Below are 15,881 nucleotides of genomic sequence, written 5' to 3' on the forward strand. Positions count from 1 at the left end.
AGCCCAGAGAAGGTTTAACAGGTAGATAAGTATAAAATTTTGTTTTTCCTTTGATGTGTCCCCCGTCGGACGGATTCCTGTTGTTTGTTTAAGTTTATTTTATACAAAAGCCTAGGTCTTTTATTTATCGAAGAGGCACTACGAAGTCTGCCAGGTCAGTTAGTCTTAAATAAAAATGTCGACTCCTTCATAATTTATAGCCGCTATGGGATAATACATTCGATACTACAGCTTGAGAACGAATGCGGTTGCAACTGTCCTACCATGACGAGTCGTGAGAACGGATTCCACTTCCCGAATGAAAGAATTCAATTTTCCATCGACGAAATAAACCGTGGCGAATGATTCGATAACTCGTGAAAAAAATACGAAGCCATCTATCTGACTTCACGTAAAAATATGGTTTGATAAGAAATTGTGGCGATCTTAGAAAAAAAAGTACGTGGAATCACTTTTGTAGCAAGTTCGTCGTGTTTTTACGCAAGAACAATTTTTCTTTTTTTTTGTATGTTGTCTATAATTTTTTCTCATGCTCTGGGCGGTTATACATTCTTTAGTAGAATTTTAAGTACGACCTTGTGGTAATTTTAATAGGGTACAAGAGTAATTGTAATACAAATGAGGTTTAGATTCCATGTCTCAAGGTTGGGGTCAACATTCACGTCATGATGTCTATGAGCTTCGACTATAGATAATCAAGAAAAAGTATTTCTATACTTTTCTCTACTTCCTTCCTGGCTGATTTTTAAACGGCAAAATCAATTATAGTTAACCCTTCATTCAAAGGTTCTCAAACTTTTCAAATAATATTTTCGTTCAAAACTATGCCTTTCTAGAAAATTATGGTTTTTCATAGCTGTTCTCGTTCTCGTACTCTCAGATTTCGACAGAAAACTAGCGGTAAATTGAGATTTAAGGCTTTTCGATATGAGGTTCCAAACTGACCAAAAAAAAAACATTGATCAAATCTATCTAACAGCTGACGGTAGGCGGTAATAAATTGGTGTAAGTGTTTTAAAAGTATCTTGATTCGATGCAACAATACTATTCATACAAAATTTGTCTCGATTCGGTCAAGGTTCACGATCGAGGTCTCGTATTGTTGCGGGGACGTGATCGGCGGAGCGTGCACCGGGAATATCTGAAGATGTCTACAACAATGAATCGACGACGATCGAGATGAAAAATGTTCTTCTCATTATATTTATTAATGGATTAATTATTCGTGATCATATTGTACTTGATCTATTTTTCTTTGTTGTTGTTTTTGTTTCATTTGATATGTTATTTTATTGGTCAATTGTAAAGTAATCCGCTCAGCAATATGGCACTGATGTTGGTGTTTTGAAGTTGAGATAAATCGGAAAGCGAATTTCACCCTGGCCAAGAGCTCGTTCATGTTAAGCAAAAAAATAATGTGTCTGGTATTATACTAAGCGGTGGCTTTTCACCCTTGCCAAGGGTAAAACTGTCAATAATTTTTTTTTTTTTACCATTTCGGACTGTCGTCTCATTTCTGCTTCTTCCTAGTTGAGGTTTGTTTCTTTTTATTATTATATTATTGTATTTATAAAACTAAAGAAAGCTAATGGCGTTTCCTATTCACGTGGGGCACCTTAGGAAAGCAGTTTGACAAACGCTGCACAAACTTAGTCCTATCCCGTCGTATGCAACTTCATTGTCTGTGACGTAATTCGAGGCAAAAATATGCGAGAAGCCAGCCGTAGTTTATATGTACATGAAAATAAATGTCGTTCAAAGTGTTAACATTATTTTGTTTTCTAATGCTCAGAATGTAAATCAAAAATAATTGACAGAAAATGTGTTTGAATGATCGTTTTAATTCAATTAAAATCTCATAATGAATTACTCATACTGTGAATAATAAATCAGCATCTTCACGGAAAGGTAGGACCTCTTGTGAGTCCGCGTGGGTAGGTACCACCACCTCGCCTATTTCTGCCGTGAAGCAGTAAAGCGTTTCGGTTTGAAGGGTGGGGCAGCCGTTGTAACTATACTTGAGACCTTAGAACTTATATCTCAAGGTGGGTGGCGCATTTACGTTGTAGATGTATATGCGCTCCAGTAACCACTTAACACCAGTTGGGCTGTGAGCTCGTCCCCCCATCTAAGCAATAAAAAAAACCAGCATGTTTTTAAGTTATAAAATTTTCTCTTATAATAATTTAGTTTTAATGCTTCATTGGACAACAAATTATCTCTAATGCGTTCACCTCATTAGTGCTATTTTTGCGTGAAACATTACGTTTAGCGTATGAATACCTAGGCCTTACGTGTTATTACCTAAGTTACTTGGGTATGTAACTGGGTCGCGTATAGGTGCGGGCTTTGTTTCGAAATAACGTATTCTTGACATGCGAATGTGTGGCCATCATATTAACACTTAGTACAGTTATGGATTTGTCTGAAAACAAGGCGGTTCGGATTCGTATTAGAAGATTGTTATTGGGAGGAATGTATTCCTTAAGATATTCAGGTTAAGAATCGGGAGGATAACTCACACACTCCCAGTCCTACCTGGGAAGCAGAAACTGTTAGAAATATTAAAAAGTCCAACGCCAGACTAGAAATCATGTTTAGTCTAGTGGGCCACAGCATAAACGTTGTGACCGCCAATAAGACGGGTCTTTCTTTTTTTTTTTTTTTTTCAGGAGGAAATCGCCGGACTCCCTCCCTCCACTGGGGATGGAGGGTGGGGCATGTCGGAGTCGAACCGACTAAGACCTACTGTCGCTCAACAACCAACGTCCAACCCTCGCATGAGACAGAACTCATGAAAAGGCAAGGGGAGGAGAGTGAAGCGTTTAGTGCGGAGCACATCTCTCCCATCACCCTCCCCCTCGGGACGCCGGGCCAGCGATCGTCGGCGCCACGACCACCAGCCCTCTCGGTCGACAGGCTGTCCGAAGCCCGCCTAGATGGCGCCGGTTTGAATAGGTTATCCTACGAAATACCCCGCTGGGTCAGAACCAGCGTGGGTCGAGGATAGCCGGCCTTCCATCACCCGGATGCTCTTGCGTAAAACGCGTGCAGAGCAGCTTGCACGTCGTCTTCTTAGGCCCCCTTCGCCGAGCCCCAGACCGACATATGTGGGGGACCCGAAACACTTAGAGGGCCAGGGCTAGGGCGAGATACGCCTCCCTGGCCCCCAATAAGACGGGTCTAGGGGGCCGCGAAGGACACCATTCGACATGTCATTTGACATGTCTTGGAAAATAATGAGAGACCATTTATTTTAGTCAGTTCTTGACAATATTAGCAAAAAACATACCGTTTTTGGACGATTCTTGATATATTGGTGCGGTCCTAGGGGAAATTATGTCGTGTACACATGGTCTCCGCTATTGGCGTTAAATGTGTTCATATGTTTAACACTAAAAGTACTATAAGGGGTCAAATGACCCATTTTAAACTTTTTGCATTGAAAATGCACGTATCATCCTATTAGCTTTTGCACATTTGATTTCATGACTTTTCTTAACAATTAATCTAAAGTGATTATACTATTTCTTAGTTTTGTTTTTTTGAGAAATACTTGTATATCGTTATCTACCCATTATGTTAGAAATAGGTACCAGTAAGTGCTGGTATGATTAGTGTTAAATTTTGCCTTACATTGATACGCACGCCTAGTTAAAAACAAAGAGGTCTGTTAACGACTTTTGACCCGATGTTGGTATCTCTACAATCTTCGGCTTATTAGTCAGAGCCGCTACTACGAGTACTATTTACTATACCACCGAGGCAGTAAGTAAGCTAAAAGCGACTGTTGTAATTGTCCGAGTCATTCATCATACTTATTTCGCACGAATGTTTTAACGACACGACGGCGACGTATTGAAAACAATTGTCGCTGTTTACTATCAATAATAACACGTCAGGATACGACGAGTCGTGCTGTGAGAGAAAAGTTAATAAGTAATTTGTAAACAATCATTGTTCAGAGATGATATTAGGTATAGCTCATTTGTTTTTTTATGTTTAGGTTACTGAATATTTTCCAGATTAATCTATTAAAGGTAGACGTGGTGCTTTAGATAATATTGCTTGAATCCTACCACCCCTGTGGGGGTCTCGGTCCATCTTGGTCAAGGTGTTTATTGTCTGACCACTTTGCGACAGAAATAGGCAGAAAGCTGAACTTATCTTAGTTCTTACCCGCCGTTTCCTTGCATTCCGGTATTCAATTCTATCGACAGCGGCTCGGCTGTGCCTCCAGGAGCTGAGCAACATGAGGGACGGTGATCACTCATCATAAGCACGTCTGCGGATACCCGGTCGAAGGGGAGTAACAGATCGGCTTATATCGGACTCCGGCGTCTGCATACCTGCCGATGTAAAATTAACGTTTATATTTAGTTTATTTGGATTTTGTCTGTATTTCGATGATAGATTTTGTGCTATAAGACCGTCAAATTATAGCATGATGATTAGTTGCAATTATTAGTTGCATTAATAAAAAAATATAAATTATTTTACACATTTGGTGATAAGCGCAGCGAATCTTGGCTTTCTATATCTCTGTAGACCGGGCGCCGATGACCTTAACACAATAACTTGGTAAAGGAAAACTGGATGCGTATATCCTGAAATTGCAAACTGTCAAAGCACATCTCAATATACTTTAACTAAACGTTGGGTGGGTTAAAGATAAAGAGGTTTACAATTTCGAGGTTGAAAAAATAAATGCAATACATACTTGGTTTTGAAATGCGTGTAATGCGTTAACGGCAAATCTTCTAAACTCTGGAGATGAGATTCTGGATTAAACCTAAATCAGACCATAATTTATGTAAGTAAGTTAAATGCTTACAATATCCAATATTTTTGGAACGAAGTTCCTTATCGCGCGTTGTGAAAGGGGGCTAGACGGAAAAAATTCTTACGAAAAGTTGTCACGACACTTTTTGCTATAAATTCTTACGAAAAGTTGTCACGACACTTATTGCTATAAATTCTTACGAAAAGTTGTGACGACACTTTTTGCTATAAATTCTTACGAAAAGTTGTCACGACACTTTTTGCTATAAATTCTTACTAAAAGTTGTCACGACACTTTGTGCTATAAATTCTTACGAAAAGTTGTCACGACACTTTTTAGATCCGTCATTCTGACCAATCAACGTGTAGGCGCTTATCGCGTGACATTGCTCGTATCCGATTGGTCAGCATAATGACTACAGTTTCTCGAGATAGCGTTTCAATAATAGTAATTTAGTTCATAGTATTGTCTTTTTTTTCTTCATAATGCCGTAATTTATTATTATATCTTAAAAAAAAAATTACAATTCCTTCACTAATTAATCGAAAGGAAGTTCCTTTCCATCCGGGTGTCCCTTGACACCTCTGAAGTTTTTTTATTTATTTAAAACATCTCGCGATTTACTTGTTTCTCATAGCTAATCCCTATTGATGCCATATGACTACAAGACGCTACTTTAAGATTTTATCAATCAAAATTAAGCATTTGCTTTGAACAAGCAAAGTGCTAAACTCATCCAACCATTACTTCATATAGTCCCAAGTACTATTATGAAGTATGTAGAAATACTATCGCACCGGTGGGTCTCGTTATTGTACAACAAATGAATTATTCAATAAGTGTTTGTAAATATTATTATTCATAGCAATCAAATCCCTGTCGAGCGAGTGTGAATCATTGGCGTGATCATGGCGCAATGAACAACGCGAGAAGAATTTGAGACTTTTTTCTAAGGAATTCTTTGAGACCGTTGTCACCACAAAACGCTAGCACAATAGTAGTAGTAGTAATAGATATCATAGATAAGAAAAAGTACGCTATAAGCTAAAATCGCCTAGAAGATCCTCCCTTAGTTGTTAGTCCCAAAACTTGACACGTAAATAAAGATCATAACATGAACACATCCAAGTGTTATTATTATTATTTTTTTCGACGTAAAATTCTATTTTCCTTTTAATCTAAATAATATTTATTAACAACATTTTCTCTAGCCAAAATAGCTACAGGTAAACCTGTCGAAAATTATCTAAATTAAATTAAAAGTTTAAATAGCTTTTATTTCTATGACCTATTTGAAGACAGCGTACGGTATACATACAATATAAGGAATCTGGTAACTTGTAGTATTCGCTCAGTACATCTAATGTAATATTACAAAACTTAACAACACTTAAGATTACAAAGGTCTTCAACATCTTCAACTATTCACACGCCAGGAAGTTGGTTGAAACTATATAGAAACACATACACATAGTCTTTAAGAATGTGCACGCACATATGTTTTGTATCTATATGATATACCTATGAAACTAATTTAAAACATAAGTATATTGCAAACATATATTTATGTTTTAAATGGCCGGCGTGATGTATCTTCATAAAGCAATAAAATAATATTCAAATAAAATTATATTCTCTCACAACGCTTGTGACTTGTACCATAAGCTGTTATTATATGCATTGTTTAGACGTATTGTTTTAGTAGGCAGAGCTGGATTGTGTCAGTATGATCATTATCTATAATATTGTTTTTTATAGTTGGTTTATGATGAATCAATCGCAGAGACATTCCCCGTTACTAATTTTATGTGTATCTTTGGTGTTTTTTAGGGGCTTATCGTGAACGCTAGTTTATGTACTATGGAAACTATAGAGTGAATTTTAAGTTTAAATATATATATTTATAGATAGGATATTTTAAAGTCGTCGTGGCCTAAAGGATAACACATCCGGTGCATTCGTGTGTAGTGATGCACCGATGTTCGAATTCCGCAGACAGGTAATGAAGTACGTACTTAACAAATGTTCACGATTGACATTCACGGTGAAGGAATAACATCGTGTAATAGATATAAAACCCGCAAAATTATAATTTGCGTAATTACTGGTGGTAGGACCTCTTGTCAGTCCGCACGGGTAGGTACCATCACCCTGCCTATTTCTGCCGTGAAGAAATAATGCGTTTCGGTTTGAAGGGTGGGCCAACCGTTGTAACTATACTGAGACCTTAGAACTTATATCTGAAGGTTGGTGGTGCATTTATGTTGTAGATATCTATGGGCTCCAGTAACCTCTTAACACCGGTGGGCTGTGAGCTCGTCCACCCATTTAAGCAATAAATAAAAATAATAAAGCTTTTTGACGTTCAACAAGTATGTACTTTTATTTATGTTGAATAAAAAAAAATTGATTTGATTTGATTTGAATGCATTGTTTTTACTAAGCCTATATTATTGTTGTTACAGGTAAACAAACAGATCTTCAAGGAATGGCGTAAGTACAGTTTGCATTTGATCTAATAAAAACTTTACAAATTACGTCCACAACCTTTGAAGCAATTTACATAGAAGAAAACTCAATAGACCGTAAGTAGTGAACAATGAGATAATAGTGGGCGGATCTTCCGGTTTGTCGTGTTTCTAAATGACGTAGCTACTCTAGTTAACAAGAGATGGGTTGTGACTGTTAATTTTTTTTTTCTCTACCTATTGGCTGGTAGCTTAAGTGGACATTCTAGCTTCTCGCGGACGGGTAGGTGAGCCCACGGGCTCAACCTGAGAGAATTTGGTAACACTAGCCTTAACTCGAGTAGTGTGTGGAGGGCTTAAATGACAAAGAGAAGATGTTCCACCGAGCGGGTGATATTTGCTCGGTAGACCGATGGTCCAAATGTTGTTGTTCGGAACTTGTATAATATACGCGAGCCTAACTTGAAAATGTCGTAAGCGAGATTCAGGCATCTGTCAAATATCTTGCGTTATATGATGACTAACGCCACAAGTGCATCGCAGAATCTACCACCGGATCAGCATGGCGAGTCAGCATTGCCTGTATACCGTAGACGGTGCTGGTGGTAGGATCTTTTGTGAGTCCGCACGAATAGGTACCACCACCCTGCCTATTTCTGCCGTGAAGAATTAATGCGTTTCGGTTTGAAGGGTGGGCCAACCGTTGTAATTACACTGAGACGTTACAACTTATATTTCAAGGTGGGTGGCGCAGTTACGTTGTAGATGTCTATAGGCTCCAGTAACCTCTTAACACCAGGTGGGCTGTGAGTTCGTCCACCCATCTAAGCAATAAAATAAAAAAGACGTACCGTACCGTAGACTGAGGTGATCTAAATCCTCTGTTCATAGCAAGGTCGTGATATTGCAACTCTGAAAATTAATAAGGAAGTAATATTTTAGGAAACTAATTCATTTATTTCAAATATCATGTTTTCTCATGATCATGCAATTTTAATAGTGTTATTGGAATTTATCACCTTGTGTTTATCATGTACATACGTGCTATTTTCTAAATTTTAGCTAATTGTCTGCTTTAGAACAGCTAGGTAGAGTGATCAATAAACTGCGGAATTAAAGTTTATTTTATTCAGCAAATTTTGCATAGATGAATAATTTGAACTGAGCGGTTTGGTTTGCTTTTTTATCAATTTACGGAGATTCGCAGATGGTAGAATCTCCATGTTAGGTCAAAATTTTATGGTTCACCCGAACCATTCTTACTTTGTTACTTATATGTTTTATATCGTATGTCATAGGAAATCCTTTGAAATGTCCCTGACAACCTAATTTTGCACTAATTTGGAGGAGACAGAGTCCATTGCTAATCCCTAGTTGCACTACGGCGCTGATGCTATTGAGGTTATAAAAATATTGGCACGTTTATTCATTCAATTCAACATTTATAGAGAGAAAACCTTGATTACTCATGAGTTCCTAAGAAAAACGAGGTCGCGCATACAATTCGCAGTGCAAGCCGTGAACAGTACAGCGAATCAGCATTCTAACTAATAGTTAAGTACGAATCGTGACTTTCTCATGTTAATTCAATTGATTTTCGTGTCTTAACATCAAGAATGTGTTACTGGTACTTCATTATCTCGTGACACTTCGTGATTTTAATTGTCTTATTGAATATGTGGGAACATACTGCAAGTAACGGACAGATTGAGTTTCTACACTGACAAGAAGCATGTACCGTTTTGAGATAGTTGGAGATATTGAAAACATGCGAGTCTAAGGTTCAGAATTCTACATATTAAATGAACAAACAATTTAACGTAAGATTTGCGATAAAATATAGCAAAAGGCATAAATAACGAAGAGTATTCGAAAAAAAAAAAAAATATTTTTGAATTTTTACAGTATTAACACTCGGAACAAATACAGGATTTGGTTTTTGCACCCTCCAACAAGTGTAAATTATTAACTGTTAAGCAGCATGTGTGTGTGCCTTTACAAGTTGCTCCGAAAAAACGTTGAATTATCTGTAAATAGGCAAGCACATAATGTGAATGATTAGTAAATGTGACCACGTGGAAATCAGATACCCATAATGCATTTTATGGCTACTTATAGAGTATATAAAATATATAAACTCTTTACTGACGAAAGGATAAAGATAATATCCAAAAGTACCTGAGTAAAATGAAGAATTTCCTTCATTGGTTTTGTACAGGCTTTTTCTCTAAATAGACTTTAATTAGATATACTTTATTTTCAAAATTTTGACAGCAAGAGAATAGAATGACATGACGTTCGCCCGCCATGATAAGCGCAGATTTGTTCTGTGTTACCAGCTCTTAATTAAGACTACCATTTAGTAGAATATAAAACTATTAATCGTTATCAAAGTAACAGAATAATTTATCAACGATTATAAAAATAACAAAATAAATGATAACATGATAAAATGATAAGATGATAAAATTAAACGCGCCGTTATATATAAAAAAATCAATGGTTGCAAAAATTAGCAGCGCGGTGTACAAATGTATTATACATACTATGTATTAAATATCAGCGACGATTGTTGAATGGCACAGAACCTCTTAGGCATTAAGACCCTTAGTGTACATAAATTTTAATAAATAAACAAAACCCAGTACAACACTATTAAGGTATAGTCAAAACTTAATTGACAAACCTACCAACGTACAGACAGACGTCACGTACGTAACACGTATGTATGCCATAACCATAGCTCCGTTCTAAGAAAGTCAAAAGCACCGAAAGCCGCAACTGAATGACAATAGGAACGAAAGTGCCGGAAATGTATTTTACATTTACGGACTCTTGTGAACGAATATAGAACTATTAATTGGTATTGTGTTGATTTATTGAACGCACTAGTGGCCTAGTGAGTTTGTAACAAACGCTCCCGCCTTGCGTTCTGTTTTGTTTGTGTAAGGTATCGTGAAATCGTTTGCATGCTTCGCATATACTATGATAGTGCCATTAGCGGAGTACGAAATAAAACTCCCATCAGTCTATACAGAATATGACAGCCGGCATTAATTATACAAAAAATTATAACAAGAAAGAATCCAGACTTGATCAAAAATAGGATATCATCAATGTAGGAGACAATAAAATTATTATATTTTTTTTATTGCCTCTGTAGGCAGACGAGCATACGGCCCACCTGATGGTGAGTGGTTACTGTCACCCATGGACTTCAGCAATGCCAGGGGCAGAGCCAAGCCGCTGCTTACTGCTTAATACTCTCTACAAACGCCTTGTTTGAAGAAGGACATGTTATAGCACTCGGGAAACATTGTGGATGGGAGCTCATTCCATAGCCGGATGGTACGTGGCAAAAAAGACCTCTGGAAACGCACTGTGGATAACCGCAGTGGCTCCAGGTAGTATGGATGAACTCTACTCCGGTGGCGGTTTTTTAAAATAGTTAAAAGTCAACTACATCTAGCTCGAGCGAATGCGATTAAACGCCTATTAAATATCAACAATCATTGAACAAAAACCGTACAATTCTAATGTAATTAACAATTTCATTGTTTGAGGATAGGTCGGATTCGTTGACTTTTAAAAATAATGTGTGAATTTAAAACTCAATTACAATTGCGTGATTGTTTCGTTATTGTCGTTTCGACTTGAGAATTAATTATACTAATCATCACTCTTTAATTATTATGCAAGTTTAAAAGTTTTATCACACTTATCCTTGCATGTTTATTATAATAGTCCGTTGATTTATTTTTAGGCAAGTTCCTCCAAATTGTATTTAGGATTTTAGGGAGAGCCTAAGCTCTCTAAGGAGACTAATCCCCTAACTCAGGAATTATTTGCCTAAACGGAGGCTTCAATCGCTAATTTATAAAGAGCAGTTATGTGGAACAATAAACTTCTTTTTTCATTATTTCATTAATCTTTGATAAGTGATTTTACTGGTGGATATATTACTGGTGGTAGGACCTCTTGTGAGTCCGCACGGGTAGGTACTACCACCTTGCCTATTTCTGCCGCGAAGCAGTAATGCGTTTCGGTTTGAAGGGTGGGGCAGCTATTGTAAATATACTTGAGACTTTAGAACTTATATCTCAAGGTTCACTGGTGGAATTGATTTAAATTTAAGTCGTAAAGGTAGTTTTATAGTGAATATTACTCGCGAAAACCAAAGAATAAGTAGCAAATAAAAGTAACTTTGTTAGCTAGGCGCATTTCTCTAGTTTCCAATTTAAGTGTAAGATCTTCCTTTTTCAGTCATCCTAACATATTGCGTCCGACCCTTAAAAATACATATAATTAAAACCTCTTTTGAAACGTATGCTGTAATTACACAAATTACCGCGTAATTAGTTAGACCTAGTCCCGTCTAATTATTTCATAGTTTCCTTGGCGCGCAGTAATCAAAATATTTTCTACATATTAAAATCTCCGACTATGTATATGATTTAATTGTTTAATGAGGTTTTAATTATGTTCATTAAAAGCCATATTGGAATAATAGTTAAATGTTTGCGAGACGATCGTTGAGTCTTCAGAAAATCAACGTCTAATATACGACAAAACGCTGAGAAATGTTCATATTTTTCCTTTTCAAGTTCTTAGTTTTCAAGCTATTAAAATATGCATATCTATAATAATATGTAAATCTAAAGTGTTTTTTACGGATGTTCCGTTATAACTACTGAACCATGCATCCGATTGACTTGAAACTTGGTATCCATTTAGAAAGTACATGTACTTAATGGATAGGCTAATATTTATATGAGTGTTGGACTCCCTACACCAGTTGCGGGGGCGTTAATGATGAGGAGAATTTTTGTGGGGTGAGAAATAATAATGTTAATTTTAAATGCCCAGCGAAGCGGACGGGTACATCTAATGACAATATAAAGATGCTTTTATCAATGCTTCGCTTGTTCACTGATTAAATTAGGAATACAAAAAATAAAACTCTTGCGATACTTTGGAATTTGGAATTTACTAAATCAATCCTTTTCCTAAAAGCTTTTAGCTGAAATATTTAGAGCGCTCTTGGACGGCATGCATCAGTACCTACGTGTTTTTTTTAGCCAATAGCTAGTGGGTTTTGTAGCCAATATCGGCGAACACGCTCATAAATCATCAGATGTTAAGTGAATACTCAGCCCATAAATATAATGGCAGTGCAACGGTAGGTAGCAGTTTGACTCTGCCCCTGGCATTGCTGACGTCTATGGAGACGGTAACCACTCACCATTAGTTGGGCCGTCTGCCTACAAGAAAGACCGTTTGATTCTAAAAAAATAAAAAGTCTAAATATGAGTGTTGCCTTCCAGCTTAAAATATGAGGTAGATGTCCCAATTGTATGGTACAACGGTTATCCATTGGTACGGTTATTCTTCGAAATCAGGACCGATGAAGGCTTCTCGGAAGAGATGTGCAAGATGACGGTACCTGCTGAATATGGTTTACAGTGTGCTTAGTGCGAGTTTTTTAACGTTCTCGATAGCGTAAAAGTTAACTCAAATTTGTATGAAGTGCTCAGTGGTGTGAATTGGAAGAGGTAGGCCCATGCGAATGGTTCTTGGTATGGCTGCAAAATAACTTAATCGGACGTCTCTTGAAATTTACCTTGAAATATTGCGTAGGTAGATATAGGTCAAGCTAATAATAGCCTTTTTAATACGATTTTATTCGCTCTAAGAATGTATTAGATACAGGTTTACTTGTGGTAGAACCTCTTATGAGTCCGCGCGGGTGGGTACCACCACCCTGCCTATTTCAGTTTGAAGGGTAGGGCAGCCGTTGTAACTATACTTGAGACCTTAGAACTTATATCTCAAGGTGTGTGGCGCATTTACGTTGTAGATGTCTATGAGCTACAGTGACCACTTAACACCAGGTGAGCTGTGAGCTCGTCCACCCATCTAGGCAATTAAAATAAAAAAGGTCGAGCTAATAAATAATTTTTAACACATTATATTAGCTGTTAGAATGTACTTAGAATAAGCATTCGCAGTTGGCCGCATTTAATTCGCCGTGATTTAATTAAATTGAAAATAGCAACTTCATCAATAATATGTTATAGGAAGTTACGTAACCGAACGCCGCGCCGCGCCGGTCAGAACGTTGTGGTCCGTTGTATAACTCATTTTGTTTTAACCTAGAATTAGCGCCATTATAAAATCGTTAAATTGAAAAAGTGACTCGTGTTTTTATTTCTATCATTCAAACAATTAGGTGAAATTTTTTAATTCGTAATATATTCAAACGTAAATTCTTTATTAACGCCTTCATAAATAATTTATTTTATACATAACTTATTAAATTTCTGTGGGCTTTGCTTAATTTAAATTTATTTATTCGTTAATTTTCACCTACAACAAGAATTTGTTGTTTTATTTTAATGTTCCATTTGTGATTTTGAATTTGTCCTTAAATAATTTTATATGCATATTTTTTAATTTAACGCGGAACCAAGGGCGGATCCAGCTTTTGCGTCAGGAGGGGGTCACATAGTCGTGGGCAAGTTAAGAACTTATAATTTAATTTTGATAACAATAGATAATAAATAAATCATGATGTTCTTCAATTAGTCCAAGTTAGTTCAAGTCCTGGAAATAGCTCAGGGGGGGGGTCATGACCCCCATGACCCCCCCCCTGGATCCGCCGTTGCGCGGAACCCTGAAAGTGGAGAAATCGACACCTGCTAATTGCGCTCATCAGTATCGACCTCGTTGCTTAGCCTGAATAAACAATCGAACTGATTAAAATTATTATTAACAAGTAACGATCTTTTTGTATTTGCCGACGCGACTACATTCCACAGTGTATGCAATTTTCCCTAGTATTTCATTAGCGCCCAGTATTATTATGTTACGTCCAGGTTCCCTTTGCTCAATATTGTAATGAAATTACGAGCATTCAAAATACTACTAAATATATGTATTTTTCTATTTCGGATGACCAGATTCCCTTTGCTTAATATTTTAATTTACGAAATCACGACCATTAAAAGCCCGATATGTTTTTCATAAATGCTTAAAAATGATATGTTTGCCACAAACTTTTAATTCTCATGATTGTCATTGAACCCGACACCCGTTCACTTGTAGTCTTGCGTAACAAACAGCCTGTGGTCGCACAGCCCGGTACAATTGCGAATCGTACGGTTCTAATTCAATCATATCATGTGTTTCAATGTGGTGAATGGTTTTAGATCCCGTTGCCTAGCGAAAATAATGAAGAATGAAACGGTACTCTATTATTTTTATATTGTCTATTAGAACGTTGAAAAGTTTATTTTATTATATTGAAATTTCACGATTCCCTGTAGCAAATATTATATTAGGTAAAATCAGATTAATTTCCTTATAATACGAACAGAATGACATAGAATGTCTGACCGACCGTAAACTTAGTTTTTATATTTTGTTTTTACCGCAATTCGCTTACAATGCATTTCTCGAGCACTTTTCATGCATCAGACTTTTACAGACACTGCATTTCGAATATTTTTCTTAGAGTTGATCCAGTTTAACGTAGAACATGTATAATTAAAACTAGGAGCAGGCTTAGGGATCCCGGTAACCGTACTCGTCGAACTCGACAAAGAGTTCGACGCGCAACCTAACCCATGCATTAGCCCGCTGAGTTTCTCACCGGATCTTCGCTTGGTCTCGATTCCGATTCGGTAATAGATTCATTCGCGAAGCAGCTGTTCTTGAGTTGTTAGGTCTCCTTCGGAAGTGCTCGGGCAGCTGTTAACTAATCCCACCCCTCCTGGCTGAGCCTTTGCTCGCCCACCTGTCCTGGTGAAACAGGAAAGGCCTCTGGGCCACCAGTAATCCTTCAATCATAAAAAAACCGATTAAAACCGTGAACTGTGTCTTAACAGATGTCTAAAACATTTGGAACACTCGCATGATGTGGTTCATGAGGTTCTGTATGCCTTTTTAATATATGTATAGGAAAACTAAACATATTTTATAGAATTATTATATATTTTATATTATATTATATATTTTACTGGTGGTAGGACCTCTTGTGAGTCCGCGCGGGTGGGTACCACCACCCTGCCTATTTCTGCCGTGAAGCAGTAATGCGTTTCGGTTTGAAGGGTGGGGCAGCCGTCGTAACTATACTTGAGACCTTAGAACTTGTATCTCAAGGTGGGTGGCGCATTTACGTTGTGGATATCTATGGGCTCCATAACACCAGGTGGGCTGTGAGCTCGTCCACCCATCTAAGCAATAAAAAAAATAAAAATAAAATTAACAACCTTGATTGCATGACAACGTGATTGGGTGATAATGTCAAAAATTTAGAGATAATTTGTTACAGTACAAAAAATAAAGATGTGTCCTCGAAACATGACTCAAGAGCAATCGAAGTAGTCGTGGCAAAGGATAAGACGTCGGGTTCGTTCGTATCGAGCGATTGTACCCACGTTCAAATCCCGTAGGCGGGTACCAATTTATCCAATGAAGTACGAGCTTATTTCATTTTTACGATTACCACCACCAGATTAGGCGGTGAGATCTTTCAGTTGTTTCTGCAAAAAAAAATTAATTGAAATCATTATTTACCAACTTAAAACGAATTAGAATCAAGATAAATATCCGTTTAATTGTTCTAAATA

At 37.1% G+C, this 15,881-nt stretch overlaps 1 protein-coding gene and 1 long non-coding RNA gene across 8 annotated transcripts in view; one reads left to right on the top strand and one right to left on the bottom strand.

Annotated features, from left to right (window-relative positions):
- LOC101741040 (axoneme-associated protein mst101(2)) overlaps window positions 1-15,881 on the top strand; it is a 187,960-nt gene that overhangs the window by 92,244 nt on the left and 79,835 nt on the right. For 2 of the 5 annotated variants that reach the window (XM_038019226.2, XM_038019225.2), the window contains one exon: window positions 7,249-7,276. The exons of the other annotated variants lie outside the window; for them this stretch is intronic. The gene's annotated coding sequence lies outside the window, so the exon portion shown is untranslated. The remainder of the gene's footprint in view (window positions 1-7,248; window positions 7,277-15,881) is intronic. 5 annotated transcript variants of the gene reach the window in all.
- Window positions 1-15,881, bottom strand: part of LOC134201068 (uncharacterized) — a 37,643-nt gene that overhangs the window by 7,587 nt on the left and 14,175 nt on the right. For 2 of the 3 annotated variants that reach the window (XR_009976232.1, XR_009976231.1), the window contains exons 2-4: window positions 8,103-8,163; window positions 4,721-4,792; window positions 4,180-4,349 (exon numbers count right to left, since the gene is read on the bottom strand). This is a non-coding gene — a long non-coding RNA (uncharacterized LOC134201068). The remainder of the gene's footprint in view (window positions 1-4,179; window positions 4,350-4,720; window positions 4,793-8,102; window positions 8,164-15,881) is intronic. The other variant, XR_009976233.1, reaches the window with a different exon arrangement.

The sequence above is a fragment of the Bombyx mori genome, chromosome 23 (assembly GCF_030269925.1).
Source record: "Bombyx mori chromosome 23, ASM3026992v2".
NCBI lineage: Eukaryota > Metazoa > Arthropoda > Insecta > Lepidoptera > Bombycidae > Bombyx > Bombyx mori.